Raw genomic sequence first — 13770 nt, 5'->3', positions numbered from 1 at the left:
TTTCCAATCGTCTACTGTCCAGTTTTGGTGAGCCTGTGCCCACTGCAGCCTCAGTTTCCTGTTATTAGCTGACAGTAGTGGTACCTGGAGGGGTCTTCTGCTTCTGTAGCCCATCCACCTCAATGTTTTACATGTTGTACATTCAGGAATGCTTTTCTGCATAGCACTGTTGTAATGTGTGTTTATTTGGGTTACTGTCACCTTCCTGTCAGCTTGGACCAGTCTGGCCATTCTCCTCTGAACTCTGTCATTAACAAGGCGTTTTCATCCACAGAACTGCTGCTCGCTGGATGTTTTTTGTTTTTCGCATTATTCTCTTTACACTCTAGAGACTGTTGTGTGAAAAGCCCAGGAGATCAGCAGTTACAGAAATACTCAAATCAACCCGTCTGGCATCAGCAATCATGCCATGGTCGAAATCACTGAGATTCAATTTTTTCCCCATTCTGATGGTTGATGTGAACATTAACTGAAGCTCCTGACCTGTATCTGCATGATTTTATACATTACACTGCTGCCACACTTGGCTGAATAGATAACGCATGAATAAGCAGATGTATAGGTGCACCTAATAAAGTGGCGGGTGAGTGTATATATACAGTATACAGAGGTGTAAAAACCATATATGCAAAGTATGCAATGCATAGGGGCGCCCCTTCTAACCATATTCATAAAATTGCATGCAGTGAACCAACACTGAATTTTTTTACCTTCACTCGTGTTCATGTGTGGAACTCAGCGCTGCAATAAGCTCACATCAACTTGATCAGCACATGTGCAGCTTGTCTTCTTCACTGCCGCATCTACAGATGAATGACACACAGCGACAATTGCTTGAACAGAATAATATTGCCAAAGCATCGATACAATTAAAGGAATATTCCACATTCAATACAAATTAAGCTCAATCGACAGCATTTGTGCATGATGTTGATTACCACAAAAATTAATTTTCACTTTCTTAAAAAATGCAAAAATCTAGGTTACAGTGAGGCAGTTACAATGGAAGTGAATGGGGCTAATTTTTGAACAAGAGATAAACAATATGCGTGTAAACATGATTTTAGTGTGATAAAATCACTTACTAACCTTTTCTGTGTAAAGTTATAGCCAATTTTCCAACTTTGTTGCCATTACAATGTAATGTCAACAAACATTAAAATGACAGTAAAAATTACTTTTAAAAAACTTTACAGCTCAAATAATACATGAGTTTTATCAGAATAATGAATGTAAGTGCTTTTATAAAATTATAAGCTTCATATTTCTGCTTTTAATCCCCGTTCACTTCCATTGTAAGTGATTCACTGTAACCCAGATTTTTGCTTCTTTTTTTGTTTTTTTTTGTTTTTTTGTTTTGTTTTTTTTTAAAGAAAAGGAGGGACCAGTCAAACTAATTTTTTGTGGTGATCAGTATTATGCTACAAATGCTGTCGATTGAGCTTAACTTGTATTGAGCCCGGAACATTCCTTTAACAAAAAATGTATAGGAAAAAGGTGATGGTAATAATAATAATAATAATAATAATAATAATAATAATAATAATAATAATAATAATAATAATATACAATAAAACGAATGGAAAACAGTAAAAGAAAAAAAGAAAAAAAAGAAATCCAAAAGCAATGAATGAAAATTAAGAACATTTTAAGTAGTGTGAACATAGCTAGCTGCGTTGATTCTACTTCGCAAATGTTAACTAAACAAACGTTGTCATCCATACAGGAATTTTGTGTATATGCCAGTGTTAATAAAGGTATAGTTCAGGAACACTTATTCACTTTAGAGATTCAATCATGAAATCAATGAACTGCAAAAGAACAATAAATTAGACATTGTCAGATAAGTTTGTGCAGTCTCAGGAGTGTTAATTGCCTTTTTAATTATACTTTTACAAGTTTATCCTGACCTATATAAACTTAAACTGAGTTTTTAATCGTATAAATGATAAAGTTGTTTGAATTAAATCTCCATGTTGCAGCGCCACCATTTGCCATATCAATCACATGATGTGTTTGTAACAGGGTAAAAGGGAAAGGAGGCTAGAACCGGCTTGATAATATAAATGATAGTTTAATGATAAACTTAACCAAAAAAGACAAACACACAGGTGTCGCACTGCCGTCTCCGATCGGCCTTATGTCTCTCAGGCTTCATCAGCCTAGACCCGGCACAGCCCTGCCACAGAGTTATTTATAGTTTGTACAGTGAAGTCGCGCTGGACCACACAACAGTGCCATAAATGTGAAGTTCATCCGTGTGTTTGTGCTGCAGTGAGGTGCGACAGGTAAAGACACACTGTTTCTCCTCAGATCTCAGTAGCTGTTTGCTCATGGAGACGTTTGGAGACTTAAATTGAGCGCCTCATCTGTTGTTCTGCATTGCGTCTGACAGATGCATGTGTGTATATGCTTAGAATGTATTTGTAATGGGTATTTGACATTTAACATATCCACGAACTTTGTTTAATATTCAACACCAAATCTTTAGGTTAAAATTTACATGTACATTTCCAGACAAACGTTTGGACACACTTGACTAAATGTATGCTTGATCATATAAAATCTTTTGATAGAAAGGCTTATGATTAAAGAATTTAAATTATTTTTCTAGACAAAAATAAACTGCCTATGAATTTCTTTACACTTTTTTTTTTTTTTTTTTTTTTTTTTAAAAAGCAGTCAGTAAGTGTCCAGTGTAAATGGAAGCTCCCTCAATGCTGTTTGAAAAGCATCCCAGGGTGCATCCTCATGATGTTGCTTGAGAGAATGGCCAGAGTGTGCAAAGCTGTAATCCAGACAATAATAGTGAGATTGTTTTGATTTGTTTAACATTTTTGGCCATTGCATTATTCCCATGCTTCCTTCTGTGTTATCTGATTTTTAATGACTGTGCAGGTGTGTCCAAATTTATAAATTTGTAGTCTAGTACAAAGGAAAGTGTTTATTTTAACTGCTCTAACCAAACATTTTGCTTTAAGTTAATTTTTAATGGTCCTACAGTGTGATATTTTTTTTAAATTACCAATATTCCATGTAATATATGCTCCATAAAAACTGCTAAATAAATGTAAAATAATTGTAAATGTTTTCAGAATAGTTTGCTGTCAACTACCTGATGCATGTGTATGCAATAGAAGACTGTTTCCTTCACATGAAAAAAGTACTTTGGTTAGTCTTAATGATATGCTAAATCATTCTTATGAGATTATAAATAGAAATTATGAGATAGTAAATAAAAATTGAGACAGTAAGTAAATTATGAGACTAGAGATTAAAAGGCATAATTATAACATACTATCTTATAATTTTTATCTCTAAATTTTGACTTATCTTTATTAATTTAGACTTTGGCCTCTATTTTAAGAGTGCTATAAGTCATAAGCGCAAAGTCAGTTGGCATGGCCATGTAGTTTTGATATTTTCGTGCAATCATGTAAGTCTAGGAGCAAGTGGGTTTGGTGAAATCGCACGTGCAATGCGTAAATGGGCTGGGTCGAGTGCAATTTATTCTGAGGTTCTTCTCTGGTAATTGCACCGTCTGCATCCTATTTTATAGTCCATTCCCTTACAAGCAGCAGCAATATAAACCAAGACAGCACATTCATAAGACGTTGGTAGTGTAAATGGACTGTATGCAATGAATTAGAAGAATAGAAATTACATTCTTTTGTGCATTAACTGCATCTTGGATGAATGTCAGGCATATTTCCATGACAGTGACACGTTTTTTTTTTATATGCATGGAAAATGTGATTCTCATCAGAATTTAGATGTAGGCTCCATTACATTATAGAGAATAAGTATTATTAATAATTTTCATCTACTGACACACAAATCATGGCTAGTATTAGCAGTGATTGTATCGGTATGCACTTCACTTCTACCGGTCGATTTTTATTTTGAAAAATTCAAAAATTCATTTATTGAAACGGCAAAAAAATAAAACCAAAAATATTTCTACGTTCAAATTACATGACAACAGAAGGAAAAATTCCAATATAAATTAGATCATAAATACAATTGTAAATATAAGCATAATAATAATAACTGAAAAATAAACCATAACCTATAGAAAGTTTTTATAAAAGGGCAATGACAGTGATGGTCAGGGGCATAATTTGATGTTCCACTATATTTTCAGAGTTTGGACATGAACTTTATTACCACCCGCTGGTGAAATCTCCAAACTGTAAATGTAGGAACTGAGTTTGGTCTTTGCACTGAGATAAGACATGATTTTCAAACGTCTTAGTGCAATGACCTATTTCTCAGGAAAAAAACTAATTGTGCTTTGCGCCACTTTATTAACATACAATACACCCACAGTGTGCGCTCATACACCCACAGATAGTGCAAACACTCCCACCCACGCCCATTTGCGCTGACATGAAAATTGGATAAGTCGTTGCATACGGTGGTTGTGCGTAGCGCTGCACTTTGCGCACTCACAAAAATAGAGCCCTTTATTGAATAATTATGACTTTATCTCAAATTTGCATTTTGTTCCCCCTATGTGGCAAAAATGGGCTTCCATAATATGCCATGTTTGGATGATTTTTAAGTAGTAACTGACATTTAACTGTCATTTAACATTTATCTTGTGCATGATGTTTAAAAAAACCCTGTAGACCCTTCAGTGGGTCAGTTAATCTTGAGTTGTGATAGACTGATATTGGCCATCAGACACCCTGCTCTAGATATCGGTATTGCCATTAAGCATTGAAAAACCTATATGGGTTGACTGCTAATCTTGTTGTTTTGTATTTGAAATAAGTCACAAATCTGAATTTAAGACTATCACTAGTAACAGGACAAAGTATAATTCCATGAACTTCAAAGGGAGGTCAGAGTTGATATTGAGTTTAAAGGTCAGATAAAGATTGCAGTAAAATGAGTGCATAAAGGTTATGTTTGAGGTCAGGTTTGAGAAAATAAGGATTATGATTAGGGTCAACTAAAGGATTTAAGTTAAAGACTGTTAAGTTGTGTTGACTGGTAGTCTTTTTTTTTTTTATTATGAATATTTTAAAATGGCAGGGAATTTTCCAACAGGTCATGGAAAACCTGGATATATCAGGAAATTTTAAAAAGATGATTGCCAGACCTAGAAAAGTCATGCAAAAGTAATAACAATTTCTATAGTGAACATATATATATATTTCTAGTTATCCTCAGCTTGTCTAGAAATGGCTCTTTTTGAGTGCAGTGTCTGTAAAATTACTTTTAAAATCTGTAAAAGTCATGGAAATTGATTGATCAACAAAGGTGGCAACCTGTTTTTACATCTGTGCTCTTTGAATGCATTTGTGTGTTAGAATTGAAGTGTGTGTGGAGTTTGTGATTATGTATGTGTCTTGGCACTTTTCCCCCTCTCTCGTCACTAGTAAGTGTTCTCGCATGGACGCTCAAGAGCTGCAGGTGTCACACTGCGAGGCCTACAGTCTGCTCCCGGTTCTACCGCTGCTGGAACATGAGTGTCTGTGTCTGAGAAAAAGTGTGTGTGTGTGTGTGTATGTGTGTGTATTTGAAACTGTGTGTTGTATTTCTCAGAATCTGTGGGGAAAGGGCCATCTGAGACATGTCCTGCGACTGTGCTGCGTGACATGCTCTTGTTTGTTATTAACATTTTTATTGATTCCATTCATAAAAAACCAATAGATACAACATAAAATACGGAATCAGATATATAAATTAAACCTTTCCCCCCGAATATCCCCCCCACCCGACACAAACACGCATTACAGTGGTCTCTTACAATTATAAAAAAAAATTAGAAACAAACTAAAACAAAAAATACTTTCAAAAAGCAAGTGCACATACACATCAAACTAAAAATTAAAAATCAAAAATCACTCTCCACTGCCCCTCCCCGAGAACCCTCCAAAAAATCCAAATATCCACCCCACTTCCTATTAAACAAATACCACTTTCCTAACCTTCTGAAGATTGCCTCCTCAAATGCTGCAACCTCGCTCATCTCCCCGCACCACTCCCGAAAGGAGGGTGCCCCAGCCGTCTTCCATCCCCTGAGTATTATTCGCCTGGCCACCATAACTCCGGCCAGGACCCAACCTCTCAAGTGGCTATCCCCAAAATGTATGACTTCCCCATCACCCAAAATGCAGAGTCTGGGGCAAAATGAAAACCTTGTGTCCAACACATCACACATAAATCCCTGAATCTTTAACCAAAATTCCTGTATTGGGTTGGGTTGTGTCCCCGTCTTCTGATTGGCATCGCCAGCAGGTGGGTGTGTCTTTAAGACAAGTCTATACAATCTAGAGGGGGTCCAATATAATCGATTCAAAATCTTAAATTGCATCAGACGCACTCTCGAATCTCTAGATGTAGACTTGACGTTTTTTTGAATCTTAGCCCACACTCCCTCCTCCAATACCAAGTTTAAATCTTTCTCCCATAATCTCTTGAGAGAAGTTGAAGCTCCGTCCCCCAGACTCTGAATTAGCAGGGAGTAATACACTGATGCCTCATGACCTTTTCCAATAGCAGTAGTCACCCCTCCCAGAATATATGCCGCTTTAGGGGGGTGTATGCTACTCCCAAAAAAATGAAAGATCATTGTTTTTGAGTATTTAAGAATAATGAATAATCATCGTTAAGATAATTACAAAGTAAAATGTCTGGATGCATTACAGTTATGAGAATAAGATTTTTTCATTATACATTAAATGAGTAGTTCACCCAAAAATTAAAATTCTCTCATCATTTACTCATGCTCATGCCATCCCAGAAGTGTATGTCCTTCTTTCTTCAGCTTTGTAGGTCCATACAATGCAAGTGAATGGTGACCAAAACTTTGAAGGTCCAAAAAAGCACAAAGTCAGCTTCAAATAATCAATACGACTTAAATTCATGTATGAAGAAGGGATAATCGATATCGCCACGATATTGGTGATTTGCATTCTTTGTGCATATCGCTACCTACTGGGCTGTTGCAAAAATATGATTTGTTTTCTCTTTTCCTCTGTCCCTCCCTTTTTTTCTTTCTCCTCCCTGCCCAGTAGGTGGCTAAATGCACAAAGAATGCAAATCGCAAAAAAAAAAAAAAAAAAAAGAGAAATTCAGTCCTCTCATGAATGCGCATTGGAATGCTGGTCGAAAGTGGAGGTTTTATGGGGGAAAAATTACTTAAATATTGTTTCTTTCCCACACTTATCATATTACTTCTGAAGACATGGATTAAACCACTGAAATCGTATGAAGTACTTTCATGCTGCCTTTATGTGCTTTTTGGAGCTTCAAAGTTTAGGTCACCATTCACTTGAAATCATCAGGTCATTCTGAGTTTTTGACAGCAAAATGTAAACAGTCATGCGCACAACACTTGAGCTGGTAAGCACACCAGTAAAGGTGATTACGTGCAACTTAAAGATCTACTGTAGGTGTACCAATCGGTTTATGCTTAAACCATTCATGAACTTACCCCAAAAAAGGAAAACCATTTTAAGCGTATTGATTTTGGTAAGAAATATGACGATGTCGTTTCTGATTTTAATGTTTTTTCTTGTGTGTAAAAAAACATTTTTGTTACTATAATTTGGGGCATATGGTCACACTGCAGTTATATGGGTCAGTCTTGTTTTCTGTCCTTGAGGTGGATCGCAGACTTGCAGCAGGTGACTGACGTGTCATGTGTTGCAGGTTTGAGGGCTAGTCTTTAACGAGGTGTTATGAGTGCATGAGGCAGAATTACTGAAGCCCAAATCCACACTTGTGAGTTTCATCTATCCTGCACAGAACCCAGAACTCATGGACAAACTGACCAAACAGCAATGTACTGTACTTGCAATGGACCAGGTGCCCCGGGTCATCATTGCCAAGGATTACGACTCCCTCAGTTCCATGGCCAACATTGCAGGGTGAGAATGGCCACCTATCTCTCACTCTGGAAATCATTATCATAATAAAACATATTCATATGTCCCTCATCTGCAGGTATAAGGCTGTAGTTCTTGCACCCAATCATTTTGGAAGATTTTTTACTGGTCAAATCACAGCATCGGGGAAAGTTCCTCCAGCTAAGGTACTGTACACATATACAGTGACCCCAAAAATTATTGTGACACTTCAAATCCATCCACTAAAAATCCCTTTGACACCAGCTTAAAGTAATATTCTAGGTTCAAAACAAGTTAGGCTCAATCAACAACAATTTTAGTGGATGTATGGAGTCACTTCCCCTCAAATGACCTCAGCTCTCCTAGGAGTCACTTTAGCTGTTGTGGTGCTACTAAAGGGAAATTTTTTGTAATTTTTTGTATTTGTTGTAACATTTATTTTTATATTGTTATTTATAATGAGTTATTAGATCTATAATGATGTGCTTTGCATTTGTGTGTGTAGGTGCTGGTTATTGGTGGTGGTGTTGCTGGTCTGGCTGCGGCTGGTGCTGCTAAATCAATGGGAGCCATTGTCAGAGGATTTGACACCAGGTCAGTGAGGAAACGTGTCACATCACAGAATCACTGTGATTAGTGATTTGTGAAGCTCATATCTGTCTTGTGCTATAAACTGATCTGATCTGCATCTGTCTGAAGTTTCTGTTTACATGGGTCTCTCTTTAGACCAGCAGCACTGGAGCAGTTCAAATCGTTTGGGGCGGAGCCGCTGGAAGTAGAAATCGCAGAATCGGGTGAAGGGGTCGGAGGTTACGCCAAAGAAATGTCCAAAGAGTTTCTGGAGGCGGAGATGACACTGTTCGCCAAACAATGCAAAGATGTTGACATCGTTATCAGGACCGCTCTTATTCCCGGTGAACACACACAACAAACAAACAAACACACACACTCTCCCTCCGTATTAAACACATTCACAATACATCACAACAGTGAAGACATGTGCAGTGAGTTTTAAAGGGAATACAAGTATGCAGACTCCTAAAGCTCTTTCACAGTACTTGCGGCAGGGCTTCAACACGTGCCACTTTGACCTCCACATGAAAACTTTTGCAGAAAGCAACACAAAAGTGCAAAAATGATGAGTCCTATGAAGGGCCTTCCTTCAATCTCATGGCGGTGTGTTTGTGCAGGTAAAAGAGTTCCAGTCCTAATAAAGCGTGAGATGGTGGAGAGTATGAGGGACGGCTCAGTGGTCGTGGATCTGGCAGCTGATGCTGGAGGAAACAACGAGACAACCAAACCTGGACAACTGTATGTCTATTAGGTTACTGTGCATCATCTCTTTCAGAATGACAAATTATAGGCTGAATCATGTATTTACATAATCATAACCCTGCTGGTTTATTCTGTAGGGTGTGACACACATTGGCTTCACAGATCTGCCCAGTCAGATACCCACTCAGGCCAGCTCACTTTACTCAAACAACATCATAAAGCTGCTGAAGGCCATCAGCCCAGATAAAGTTTACTTCCATTTTGTGCCCGTTGATGAGTTTAATTATGGGACTCTGGATTATGTGATCAGAGGGACTACGGTGATGAAGGTGACACTCTTTCTTTCTCACTATAACAGAAATTTCACTTGTAACCAAATAAATCATAATCAGATTGTCTGAGTATTATACACATACTGAAATGATTTTGCCTCTATGTTCCGTCATTTTCAGGATGTATATTAACATCTGGACATTATAAATCACACATCTGTATAATCGAAAAGAAATGAAAGAACTTTGCTGCCATTATTAAATTCTCGAACCAACCACCTTTTTTAAAGTAATTGTACAGTGATGTGAAAAAATATCTGCCCCCTTCCTGATTTTTATTTTTTTATACTAAATTGTTTTAGATCTTCAAACAAGATATAACATAAAGGCAACCTCAGTAAACAAAAAATACAGTTTTCAAATATATTTATATATATATATATATATATATATATATATATATATATATATATATATATATATTTTATTGCAGCAGAAAAGTTATCTAACACCCATATTCACCCATGTGAAAAACTAACTGCCCCCTTAAACTTAATAGCTGGTTGTGCCACCTTTAGCAGCAACATCTGCAACCAAACGCTTCCGATAACTGGAGATCAGTCTTTCACAACGCTGTGGTGGAATTTTGGCCCACTCTTCTTTGCAGAACTGCTTTAGTTCAGTCACATTGGAGGGTTTTCGAGCATGACCTGCCCGTTTAAGGTCCTGCCACAGCATCTCAATCAGGTTCAAGTCAGGACTCTGACTAGGCCACTCCAAAACGCTAATTTAGCTTCTTTTGAGCCATTGAGAGGTGGACTTACTCCTATGCTTTGGATCATTGTCTTGCTGCATAATCCAGTTGTGCTTGAGCTTCAACTCACAGACTGATGTCCAGACGTTCTCCTTTAGGATTTTCTGGAAGAGAGCAGAATTCATGTTTCCCTCGAGTTATTGCAAGTCGCCCTTGGACCTGAAGCAGCAAAGCATCCCCACACCATCACACTACCACCACCATGTTTGACCATAGGTATGATGTACTTTTTGTGGAATTCTGTGTTTGATTTATGCCAGATGTAATGGGACCCCTGTCTTCCAAACAGTTCCACTTTCGACTCATCAGTCCACAGAATATTCTCCCAAAAGGTTTGAGGAACATCAAGGTGTGTTAAAGCAATATTCAGATGAGCCTTAATGCTCTTCTGGGTTAGCAGTGGTTTTCGCCTCGCCACTCTTCTATGGATGCCATTTTTTTTTATCAGTGTCTTTCTGATAGTGGAGTCATGAACAGTGACCTGTACTGATGCGAGAGAGGCCTTTAGTTCCTTGGATGTTGTCCTTTGCTTTTTTGTGACTTCTTGGATGAGTTGTCGCTGTGCTCTTGGAGGAATTTTGGAAGGTCGGCCACTTTTGGGAAGGTTCACTACTGTGCCAAGTTTTCTCCATTTGGAGATAACCAAATGTGGTTCTTTAGAGTTCCAGAGACTTTGAAATAGCTTCATAACCCTTCCTAGACTGATGTATTTCAATCACCTTTTTTCTCATTTCTGGAATTTCTTTCGACCTTGACATAGTGTGCTACTGGTTGAGAACTTTTAGCCAACTTCATGCTGCTGAAAAAGTTCTATTTAGGTGTTGATTTGATTGATCAGGGCTGGCAGTAATCAGGCCTGGGTGTGTCTAGTCCAGCTGAACCCCATTATGAATGCAGTTTCATAGATTTGGGGATTTAGTAAGGGGCAAATACTTTTTCACACAGGCCCAGTTGGTATTAGATAACTTTTCTGCCTCAATAAATAACATTATCATTTAAAAACTGACCGTAGGTACTTTAGTGTTTTTGTGTTTACTCAGATTGCCTTTTTATGTTATTTTGTTTGAATTCTTGAAACAATTTAGTACGAGATATATACAAAAACAGAAGAAATCATTAAATACTTTTTCACAGCACTGTATGTTTTATATTCATTTGATAATATTCATATTCATGTTTTACTGCCTGCTTTCAGGAAGGTAGGAATCTTTTCCCCGCCCCGCTGCCAAAGACAACCCCACCTCCAGCACCTGCTAAACAGAAGACCGTCGCTGAGCTGGAAGCCGAAAAACATGCAGAAATTACCCCCTTTAAACATACCATGACGTCAGTGGGGATCTATACAGCAGGTGAGGAGGAGACAGAGAGACTAGATGAATGAATGAATGACACTTACTGAGGAACCCTCTCTCCATCATTGTGCAGGCCTGTCGTCAGTACTGGGCTTGGGTATCGCATCTCCGAACTCTGCTTTTACACAGATGGTAACCACCTTTGGTCTTGCTGGAATTGTGGGTTATCACACTGTGTGGGGTGTGACACCAACACTGCATTCACCACTGATGTCAGTGACCAACGCCATCTCAGGTCAGACACACACAAACAAACACTGATCTCAGCTCTCTCATGTCTTTTTTATCATATGTTTGCATGTAATAATTGTGTGCTGTGTGTGTGTATGTGCTGTTCTGACAGCAGTAGGTGGGCTGGTGTTAATGGGTGGAGGTTTAACACCCTCATCTGTGCCTGAAACTTTGGCTCTGCTTGCAGCATTTGTGTCCTCCATCAACATCGCAGGTCAGAGCAACTATACACAAGAAAATACATCCCACACCCCACACCCCATAAACTACACCCTGTAATTTACACATCCCATAAACTCATACCTGCAAACTTCTAGACTTTCAGCAAAAAAATCATTGTTTTGAATATATAAATTACGTGGTGCTGTTTCAGTTGAAAGCAAGGCAATTCTTCGGTTCGTAATTCAGAGTTTTGTATAGTTGGGCCAAAGATGTTGCTTAAAGGGATAATTCACCCAAAAATGAAAATTCTCATCATTTACTCACCCTCATGCCATCCCAGATGTGTGACTTTCTTTCTTCTGCTGAACACAAATTAAGATGTTTAGAAGAATATCTCAACTCTGTAGGTCCATACAATGCAATGAATGGTGATCAGACCTTTGAATCTCCAAAAATCACAAAGTCAGCATAAAATTAATCCATAAGACTCCGGTGTTTAAATCCATATCTTCAGAAGTGATATGATAAGTGTGGGTGAGAAACAGATCAATGTTTAATTTCTTTTTTACTATAAAAGAAGCTATAAAAGCACTATTTGATGCTTTTGGAGCATCAAAATTTTGGCACCCATTCACTTGCATTGTATGGACCTACAGAGCTGAGTTATTCTTCTAAAATCTTCATTTGTGTTCTTCAGAAAAAAGTCATGCACATGAGGGTGAGTAAATGATGAGAGAATTTCCATATCTGGGTGAACTATCCCTTTATGTTTTTCACTATTATAATTATCACAAAGTTTTCCAAACTTTAGTTTGACAGTGCGTAAAAAACGTTGTCATGCGACTTATGTATGCAAGGTGATAGTAGGAGTACTACTACTACTAATAATAGTACTAATAGTTAAAAAAAATAAATAAGAAAGAAACAGTGACAAAAGCAATAATAATATATATTAGGACTTTTTGGGTCAAAGGAAATTTTGCAGAAATTATTATTTTTTATAGAATTACATAGAAAAACAAAGACTGTATTTAAAGACACATGTTAAAAGCACTAATTACATTGTAATGCATTTTAGTTACTCCCCTCCCCGCCAACACACAATGTAAACTACATCTACACTGCAAAACATTAACGACTGTACATCTCATTAATTACACCCTTAATACAACACTCTATAACACAACACTATACCCTAAGAACTACACTTTACACCATAGTAATAAAATACACAATAAATTATCACTTGCTACACTCTGCATGTAATATTGTATACAGTACTACTACACCCTGCACACTGGTAAATACTACTCCCTGCAACCTTCTAGAAATGTTGATTAATGAAATTATTTTCTTTAGGTGGTTTCCTGATTACCCAGAGAATGTTGGACATGTTTAAGAGGTCGACAGACCCTCCAGAATACAACTATCTGTACTCTATACCTGGACTGGTGTTTGTGGGTGGTTACGGGGTGTCTGTCGCCGGTGGTTACAACATTGAGCAGGTACTGCGCGTCTGACAATAACATCTGTGAGACCTGTGCTGAAATGAGTTGTATAACTCTATGTGCTGTGTGTGTGTAGATGATGTATCTGGGATCAAGTTTGTGTTGTGTTGGAGCCCTAGCAGGGCTCTCGGCTCAGCACACAAGCAGGTTGGGTAATGCCCTGGGCATGATCGGGGTGGCAGGGGGCATCATAGCCACACTGGGTGCGCTGAAACCCTCCCCAGAACTGCTGTCGCAGATGTCATTCGCCATGGCAACAGGAGGAATTCTGGGTAAGATCTGAACGGCACTGAC

General features: G+C 37.9%; 1 pseudogene; it reads left to right on the top strand.

Moving 5' to 3' along the window:
* Positions 1–7589: 7589 nt before the first annotated feature.
* Positions 7590–13770, top strand: part of LOC127416715 (NAD(P) transhydrogenase, mitochondrial-like) — a 32104-nt pseudogene continuing 25923 nt past the window's right edge.

This window comes from Myxocyprinus asiaticus, chromosome 26 (genome assembly GCF_019703515.2).
Source record: "Myxocyprinus asiaticus isolate MX2 ecotype Aquarium Trade chromosome 26, UBuf_Myxa_2, whole genome shotgun sequence".
Lineage (NCBI taxonomy): Eukaryota > Metazoa > Chordata > Actinopteri > Cypriniformes > Catostomidae > Myxocyprinus > Myxocyprinus asiaticus.
Note: the sequence above shows the minus strand (reverse complement) of the source record. Positions and strands in the feature narration are given on the sequence as shown.